Raw genomic sequence first — 9,995 nt, forward strand, 5'->3', positions numbered from 1 at the left:
AGCCACCCACCCCACAGCAAAGTTTCCTTGATTGGCTATATCTAGAATTTCTTGCCATTTTTCCTTATGCCATACTGGGATCCTGTTAACTTCCCAATCATTTTGCTGCCAGAAAGGAAGCCACTCTGTACATCCTTTAAACACAGCATAGGAGTCAGTGTAAATACAAACAAGAGAGGTATTATGTACCTCATGCTTGAAAACACTCCATACAGCAATCAGCTCACCAACCTGAGCACTGCCTTCTCCCTCAGTAATAATTCGTTCATCAGATGAAGTATGGAGAGCTACTGCCCTGTATTTCCACACCTTTCCTTCTCGTTTAGCAGAAGCATCAGTAAACCAAGAATTCACTGATTGTTCAGGGGAGAAAGGAGGGGCCACTTTAATTACTGAGGCAGGTTTATCGTGGCTTCTAGCCAAGTTCTCAGTTTCTTGTATAGCCAGATTTTTTACAGCTCCTTCTGTTACAGAGAAGATGTTACAGTAATGCTCTATCTGGGCATACCACTTCCTAACTGAGGATCTCTGGGCCACCCCGTCAGGGGGAGGGGTCCCGCTGGTGACTGTTTTAATAACTTTAAAAGGGCCTCTTAATACAATTGGTTGCTGACATGTAATTTTCTCCACTTCTATGAGAGCTATGCTGACAACAAAAAGCCCCTTTTCCCAGGTAGTGTATCTTTTTTCAGCATCTTTAAAACCATGAGAATAAAAACCAACAGGCCTTGTAGGGCCTTCTGGGCCTCGTTGCCATATGTGCACTGACAACCCCGAGGTGGCAAATCCCCATTCTACCTAGAAAGGATCTGTGGGATGAATAGGGCCTAGAGCTTGATGTGCAGTTGCTTCAAAAATCAGCAGTTGTAATGCTTCCTCCTGAGAAGGAGTCCAATCCCATTTTACCTTTTTCCTCAGCAAGTCATAAAGAGGTCTAGAAATAATTGAAAAATCAGGGATGTGTTTTCTCCAAAACACTAATAATCCCAGAGCTTGTTGAAGCTCTTTCCTGGATCCAGGCATTTTAATTTGATCTAGGGAGGTTAGGGTATCAGGTGGAATGCATGTCATACCTCCTTTCCACCAAATCCCCAAAAACGTCACCTCCTGAGAAGGTTTCTGAATTTTCTCTGGGGGAATTTGTAAGTCAAGGCTTTCCAGATGAGAGATTATTTTCTGTTGGCTATCCCCCACTACTTCTATTTCATCTCCCCCCACCAGAATATCATCAATGTATTGATAGACAGCTACATTGTCAGGTTTGGGTATCTTTTCTACTTCCTGTGCTAAAGCATGGTGGGCTAGAGTAGGGGAGTGTTTGTACCCTTGAGGAAGCCTAGTGAAGGTGTATTGCTGTCCTTCCCATGTGAAGGCAAAACAGTCCATGTCCTCTGGCTGTATAGGTATCATAAAGAACATGTCTTTGACATCTATAGTTGCCATGATTGTATGAGCCTTCTCCTGAATTGAAGTTATAAGTTCAGCTAAATTTGGGACAGCTGCTATGAGAGGATCTGTGTTTGCATTTAGTCTGCGAAAATCTGCTGTCAGCCTCCACTTTCCGTTAGGTTTACGGACTGGCCACACTGGAGAGTTAAAGGGAGAATGAGTGTCAATTATCACTCCCTGATCTCTCAGGTCCTGAATAACTGGCTTGATTCCTTCTTTGGCACCAGTGGGAAGTGGGTATTGTTTCACATTAGTAATTTTACTGAAAGGTAAGGAAGGTGTGGATTGAAGCAGATTAATATTAAAACGTGGTGTGCCAAAGGACCAGAGACAACCCTCCTCGTCTTCCCACTGTCTTCCAGCTAGGACATCCATTCCCAATAAATCATTTGGAATATCTCCAATTACAATTTTGATAAGTAACAAATTCTCCTCTCCAGGTAGTAAGATTTTTATCAGAGCTATATCCATAGCTTCTGTGGTCCCCAAGGAATTGCGAACAAAGCATTGTCTCCTTGTTGGAACAACTCCACATTTCTGAACAGCTTTTCTTGTTAGTGCAGAAATTTGGGCTCCAGTGTCAACCACAAAGGTAACAGGTGACCTTTTAGGGCCAACCATTGCTGTTATCAGAAGGTCCCCAGTATTAGGATTTCTGGTGAGCGTTCTAATGAATAACCAGTTCCCCCCACCATGCCTCTGCCCACCCACGAGAGACGGGGTTTCTAGTTTCCCTCCTTCTGAAGCCGTTTCAGTTCCTTTCCCAAAAACTGAGAAGGAGGAAACTCTGACTCAGCTCTCAGAACCTGTGAAGGAGATTGATTTGGCTCACTGCCCAGAATCTGTGGAGGGGTTAAGTTTGACTCACTGACCACAAGTGGTGGAGGAGGAGGTGCACTAGGCTGGACAGTAGGAGAGTTTGATGTAAGGATCTTAGGGCAATGCCAATTCACAACAATTTTTATCAACTTGTCAAGTGGTAAGCCATCCATAACATCTTTAGGAATTTGTTTCTTTAACCCCAACGACCACCAGTACTGACGGGGAGTATTCAATTTCCCCTTTTCTGGCTTATCACTAGGAGAAACAACGTGTCTAACACCTTTAGTTTTCTCCACTTTATCCTCTGGGACTTTTACCGGTCCATATTTCCTGCTGTAATTCAACAATTCCTCTGCAACTTCGCTCCATGTCCAAACTTTACGGTTATTGTCAGGAGATTCTGGAGTCCGTCTAGAGGGGGATTCATAGGGAGGGAAAGAGTCCACGGAACCAGATCGCTCACGTGAGTTTCCAAGAAATCGATCTAATCTTTCTACAGGTGTCATGGATGCGATAGTTTTTTGAAGGAGAATTGTGGTAGATTTGAGTGTTTCTGGGAGACCACGAATTAAAGGGGTCATGATTTCAGGCATTACAGGCAATTGCATAGGTGATTCATAGGTGGTAGTCAGTTTTCTCTCATGTATCATTTGCAGGCAAGCAGCTTTGTGAATGTTTTCCAGAAGTTGGTCGGGAGTACCAACTAAAGCTATAGGGTCTCCCCTTTCCAGGGGGTTAAGCCTCCCGGCCCAAAAAGCTGCACGTTGGGTCAAGGACCATGGGTAGCTCTTATCTCCAGTTGTTAAGAAGACCCCATGTCCCCAATACCCACTAGCTTCACTTTCTGATAATTTAATCTCATCTCCCCCAGTAAGAGACACTCGAAATACATATTCAGTGTCTGTTTCATGAGGGAGTCGCCCATATTCCTTTGTCAGTTTTGCTAATTCAGTGGCAGAATATGGGATTTCTTTTGTAGAAATGTTTAGTTCAAAATCATCAGGACCAAGATAAGTATATTGTGTTTTAATCATAGGTCTCAACTTCGGACAGCAGTGTTCCCCAAGATTTTTCATTATAGTTAACTCCTTTTGGGGATAAATTTGATTAATGTGAACAATCTCCTTCTCTTCTGTTTCTGCATGTGTTTCATTCTGCTTTACTTTTTTGGTACTTTCTTCTCTTAGGGCAGCCTGTAGCAAATGATTTTCATCTCGCAACAAACAGTTCTCATTCCTTTCTTGATCTAATTGTTTTTGCAGAATTTGAACAAGATTTTGCAAAGAATCTATAATTGTACTTTCTTCACTAACTCGCTTAGAGCGAGTTTCTATGGCTGCCGTAAGACAAGCTCCCAAAACTGAGCAGAGTATGGTTTTATTTTTGCCCAGTTTGAACTTTGATTCATGTTGCAAAGAATATATTCTATCAGTCACATTCTCCAGATTAAACCAATTACTGTTGGCCCATTCCTCCCCACCTTGGGACGGTCTGGCGCTACACTTAGCTAATAGAGCATAAAATGCAGCTTTATCTGTTACAGTGGAATTCTCAGTCATTTTGTGAAGGGATAAGTAAAAACCACAACAGGGAGGTCTATTGCTTAAGTTACCACACACAGCGAAACAGCTTTCGCTGTGTGCCCCCCTTCGCTTCCCTAGGCAGGTGAAGAGGCCAAACTACTTGGGAGGCACTCCTTAGTTACAAAACACCAGGTTGTCTCTTCACTACACCAAGTCTCAAAAACATCATAAAAAACAGCAACGTGTTCTACATTGTCCCTTCTCGTCATCCAGTTTGTGCTTCTGCTGCTTCTGCTGTTAGGAATCGCTCCTTGAAAGACAAGAGAGAGCGTCTTTCTGGGTGCATTGCACTGAGTGAGAGCTCGCTAGGGACTTGGCACTCAGAGCCAAGGCAACAGGGCGTGCTTGCCCGCAGAACTGAGGACAAGATGTTGGGCAGAGCTGAAACTGAGCGCTGGAGTTCAGCTCTGTCCAGACGGCAGAAGGCAAAGGTCCAAGCCGCTTCCCAGGGCCGTGCAGCAAAGAGCACCTGAGCAGTCAAAGAGCCCCTTCACAATCGCTTTCACTTTTCAGTGCTCTTGCTGCTTGGAAAAGTAGCACACAGCCGTTGCACGCCAGTGCCCTTCCTCACACCTTCGCTGTGGTGTACTCCATTGTTGGGGGTTGAATGCTTCCTTTTTCTTTCTGTGGAATTTCTCCCCTTGTTATGCTAAGTGGCTGCACCTTAAGGTAATGTTCTCTCGCAGGGAGGTGGATGGAGGAAGGGGGGGGAAACCGGAAAAGGAATGGTGGGACGGGGGTCGGGAGCGGGCTGGAAAACTCTCTCTTGTTTGGCTCGTGGAGGGAGGGAACGCCCCGTGCTCCAATCTGGCATCTCCCCTGCCACCCCAGCGCTGAGATCCACGCTCCCTGCCTTTGGACATCGCTCTGCTGCTCTCCCACCTCACCCTACTACCTCCGGACACTCTGCCGAGCACCACGACCGACACCGTGAGGGGGGAGTCACTTTCCCCATCCCTCTCACCCCTGGGCTGCTGTCGCTGTCACTCCAGCCCTCTTCAACTGCGCGGGACCTGCCCTGCTCCCACAGCACCGGTAACTGAGCAAAGGGAGACGGCCTGCGGCCAAAAGGGACTGGAACTGAGTCATACTGTTCGGTTCTGTTGTCAATTTTTATAGCTGTTGTTGTTTTCTGCCTTGTTAGATATCAGTAAAGAACTGTTACACTTATCCCCACATCTCCTGCCTGAAGGTCCCTGATTTGGACCTGAAATAATTAAAAGGGAGGGGCGTTGCACTCTGCATCGCAGGAAAGGGGCTCTTGCCTTTCCTTAGACCATACCTGTCTTTCAAACCAAGACAGATTTTGGCGCCCGGAACGTGAGGCATTCCCTGAGGACATTGAGAGAGGGGTAGAAAAGGGCATAACAGTTCTTGAGTTACCCAAGCTTGTGGTAGGTGACACCATGCTGTCCAGCTTACCCTGGATTGGCCTCCATGTGGTCACTGCTATATCTCTCCCATTTGCAAGCCCTTTTTTAAACATGAGTCTCATAACCAAGGTTACTGTGGCTATTATCCGGTTCATTTTGTGGGTTGATCAGTTGAGGAATTCATGGATTTTTAATTTTCTCTAGAAGATGGCCACATGGATTCAGAGCTATCGCACTCTAAGTGTGTGTTTCTGGGGCTACTTCAATAATGGTACTTACTGTGAGGAAGTGGCAGCAGGTGAAATCTTCTCCCAACCCATCACATGGTTTTTGAAGTTCACCCCACCAGTCTTCAAGGGGTTCAAATCTGCTTTAAATGCTAATGAAGGCAAAGAAGGAAGCCACAGGGCACTGGGCTTGCAAGGACAGTGCAGCGAAGAGAACATGAGCAGCCAAAGAGCTCCTTCATAATCACTTTCACTTCTCAGTGCTCCTGCTGCTTGGAAAAGTAATACACAGCCATTGCAAGCCAAGGGAAAAGCTGGCGCAGTGCCGTTCCTCACTCCTTCTCTGTGGTGTACTCCATGCAGCTAGAGCAAAGCGAGAAGGACGCGAGGAAGAAGAAGGCATTCTTAAAGTAGGCCCCTGTCAGCAGCCCTGAAAGGGCGCATAACACACGGGGTCTCACTGCCCTCCATTCTACATACTCGCAGCTCCCTTTGCCGACTTGCAAGAGTGGCTGCCAGAACTGAGGGGGCCAGATTGAAGAGGCAGTGCCTTGGTTCACCTTCTACTTATTGCACGTAAGCCATGTGCAGCTCCTCCTTGCAGTCTGTATTTCCCTACTCGGCGACATTTACCATGGTGCTGTCTGCGACTCGGAGCCTAGAAGTGACCGCCAATGTGTCCACAGCCTGCTGCAAGTGGAACCAAGGAGCAGCACAAGCAGCAGTGCTTCTGCTTGCTCCTTCCAACTGCTAAGAGCACTTGGGAAGGCAAGCGAGAGGCAGCCACCTTCCTTTCCTAGTAGCCTGTAACGTGCTGCACACAAGCTCGGTACTTGTGCTGCTTCGTTCACCGCCCTCACCCACGCCTGGCGCCACTTTCACTCCCCGGCGGCCAGAAGCCTCTGAAGCGGCTCCACGCAGCCAGCAGTGTGCCGGCAGCCTAGCACTCGAGAACACTGCTTCTGCCCAAGCCCACCTAGGGTGTGCACCTTTGTTCTCAGAGCTCCTTGCAACAGTCTGCCTCTCTCGCAGTTCAAATGGAAAATGAAAGCTTTTCGCCTATGCCCTTCACAGAGATCTGTTGCCAGGACGAGAAGGTCTTGTGGCAGGAGCTCGCCCCCACCGCGAGGAAGCTGCTATTAGCACCGCATTGCAGGGGCACTTCTCGCTCCTTGACTACGTGCTCAGCGCTCTCCGAATTCGCTGCTAGCTCCACTCTCCTTCTCAGCTGCAAGTAGCAGCGCTCACAGTACAGAAAGCTTTGCAAGAACCAAAGTCCTGGAGGGACGTAACGCACACGAAAATGTGCCAGGGCAGAGACGTTCTACACTGAGTAGAGACAGAGACAGACAGAGAGTTCTACACTGCCCCTTTTCGTCAACCATCTTGTGCTCTGGGCGCCTCTGCTGTGACAAAGTGTTCCTTTAATGACGGGCGAGAGCGCCTCTCCAGGCATATTGCACTGAGTGAGAGCTCCCTCGGGACTTTTGGGTGTAAAACTTTTTCCACCTCCAAAAATACATGGGTAAGTCCTAAAAGTTTTGGTTTTATTAAGAATAGTTACGTCAAGGTATTGCTGTTCTAAATACCCTTGGTTTCAGTCTGAAATTAACTGCGTCTTTCTGTCTTTTTGGCTAGTGGCAATCTAATTCCAAGGTATCTAGATGTGTTGGAAATCCATAAATTACATCTCAGGTTAGGTGGGATAATTGGCTAGGAAGAAAATGGAATTGAGAATTTGGAAAGAATCCAAAGTGAGCTGATGTTACCATTCGAGATTCCCTTGGGTTCCAAATCCTCTCATTTGTGTTTTTGTGGGCTTTTTTGAAGGTGGTGTACAGTTGAAGCCATGATTTAGCTGCGGTGAGACCTGCTCTGCTGTAAAAGCCTTATTTTCTCAGTGAGCATGGACAACAGTTACAGTGTCGTCTTTAAATATTCCCTGCACTCCACTTATGGTGGCAAAAGCAGTGCCTTGACTGTAATCATAAATGTGATTATACTTTCATTGCTTTGACATCATGTAGGATGCTTCGTCCATCTGCTGTGGTCAGCATTAAGTAAGAGATTTCTCAGTTTCTAGGAAGAGTCTAGCAAACAATCACCTTGCTCCTTCTCTTGCATTTATTCATCGCTGCTATGCTGCTATACAGACAGATAGTCTGTTTATGATTCAACAATTCAATGGGACATCAAGTAAATAGCAAAGCAAAACTAACTACCGAAAGCACTATAAGGGCCAGAGATTAGCTTGGATCAAAACAGGTATTCTCCTAGCATTGTTTACAAACAAGTCAGCATGTGAAACAGAAGGCACAATGTAGTTTGTGCCTTGTTTTGGGCATGCCCGGAAGAAGGAAATTCTGATTTCACATATGGGAAAGGAAATGTTGACATTTGAATGAGATTGTTCATACCCCAGAAAAGGTTGCTTTGAAAGGTTGTGGAAGTCCTCTTAGGAAACATGGCTTTACAAGTCCTTTCCACCAGGAGACAACAGCTGCAGAACATCTGGGTGTGCCAATGATGAGAGCACCAGCAAAGATCAAAGTAGGGAAGTTGGTGAACAATGGCAGTGGCCTGGGGGAGAGCAAGTGGGGTGCTGGCTGTGGGACCAGGGGAGTCCTGACTGATTTAGGAGGCGTGTGATGATCTGTGCCAGCAAGCGGAGTAGTGCTGTGGCCTTGGGACAGCGCAAATACTGGAATTCAGTGGGGTCACTGGGCAGGCTGAGTGTCTGAGCTGCTGGAGGGACCCAGTTTGCTCACATGTAAATATCTAGTCTCACTCTTGCCAGCCACAGAAAGGAGCAGGATGTGGCTGCTGGTGATGCCTGTCATGTATATGTAGTGTACACGTGTGCTATCCTAGCCTGCTGGGAACACTTCTTCTTTGTGACTGCTTGGGCTGAGGGAGAGAAAGCAGTGGTAGTTTCTGAGGTTTCGAGTTTGCTGGAGTTTCTCAGGCTGTTTCAGGAGCCACCCAGAGTTCTCTTCCTTGAAGCATTTCAATTCCTGGTAATTTTCAAAATTCAAACAGACACAGCCCTAAGCTAGTTGATCTGACTTCAGAGCTATTCTTACGCTGAGCTGTTGAATGATCTGATCTCCTGAGATGTCTTCCATCTCAGTTTATAACCTGGTTCTTGTGAAAAGTAGGATCTTTTAGCCTGGAGAAGAGAGGATTCTGCACAGACAGTATGGTGGCCTTTGAATATGTAAAGAGGGTATATGACAAATGGAGAAAGACTTTTTAGGAAGGTTTGCAGAGACTGGACAAGGGGCCATGCTTTCAAACTGAGACTAGGTGTAGATTGGCTAAAAGGAAAAACTTTTCTACAATGAAGCTGGTGAGACACTCAAACGGGTGTTCCAGAGAAGTTGTGGACGCCCCATCATTGAGAGTGCTCCTTATCAGTTTGGCTAGTCTAGAGCAATTTGATCTACTGTAAGATCTACCTGGCAAGGAAGTTGGACTAGATGATCTTTAATCACAGACTGTTGTATGATTCCATGAAAGACAGAATGCAATAAAGTTCATAATTCAGATTTTGGCGCAGACATATTTATTATTTCTCATTTATTATCAGCGTCTTTTGCATCATCTGAGCTTTTTAAAAGCTCTAGTAAAAGCACTTTCAAAGATCTTTTCTACAGGCTTTCCCATAGATCATATTCTGAAGGAGTTAACACACATCGGAAAAGCTCTTTGATATCATATGGAACCACTTCGTTTGAGGTAAAGGCGGCTCTCATCATGCCTTTAAAGATTTCACTATTTCTTCTAAATTCTCTCTGTACTTTACAAATTTCCTTTTTTATCTTGATAGGACAAAGCTTGATAACTTCTACCATTCCTCTTACCAAGATTAACTACAGGAGCAACTGATGGCATATACTCTTTTTCCTGGTGTTGACTTTCAGTGCTGGGCATCCCCACCCACCCGGACCGGGAGGCTGCCCCCCCCCCCCTCAGCAACCGGACACCATCCATCCCGCAGGGGCTGTGAGCTGATCCCTCCCCACCCCCACCCCTGCCGGCACTGAACTCAGCAGGGGCTCCACTGCCCTCCTCCACCCCGCAGCAGCTTGGAGGGAAGCAATGTGAAACCGGAGCGGGGGAGGGGTCCTGGGATCCAGGGTTGCAACACCTGTGGGCGGGGTCTCTTGGTGGTGTGTAGGGCTGGGTCTTGGAGGGGGGAGGGGGCAGTGGAGCCGAGGGCAGGGATGGGTTATGGGAGGGGACAGGCTTAGGGGCAGGGACCGGAGGGTGAAGGGGGTTGCAGGATGAAGGAGGAGACACGTGGCTGCCACCACATGGGACCCCCCGCTACGGGCTCTATTGCATGGCCAGAGCTATCAGGGACCCCGACACCTTCTGGTGTAACCACGTGGCCGTTGCCCAGAGGGGAAGGGAACAAGGAAGGAGTGCTGACAATTTTCGAAAAATTATCAGAACTGGGATGCTGGGGAGGACCCAGGGACTCAGAGCAGCCAGAGCAGTGCTGGGAGCCCTGCACCCCCCAGGGAGACCCGTGGGTC

Source organism: Sturnus vulgaris, chromosome W, assembly GCF_052056855.1.
Source record: "Sturnus vulgaris isolate bStuVul1 chromosome W, bStuVul1.hap1, whole genome shotgun sequence".
Lineage (NCBI taxonomy): Eukaryota > Metazoa > Chordata > Aves > Passeriformes > Sturnidae > Sturnus > Sturnus vulgaris.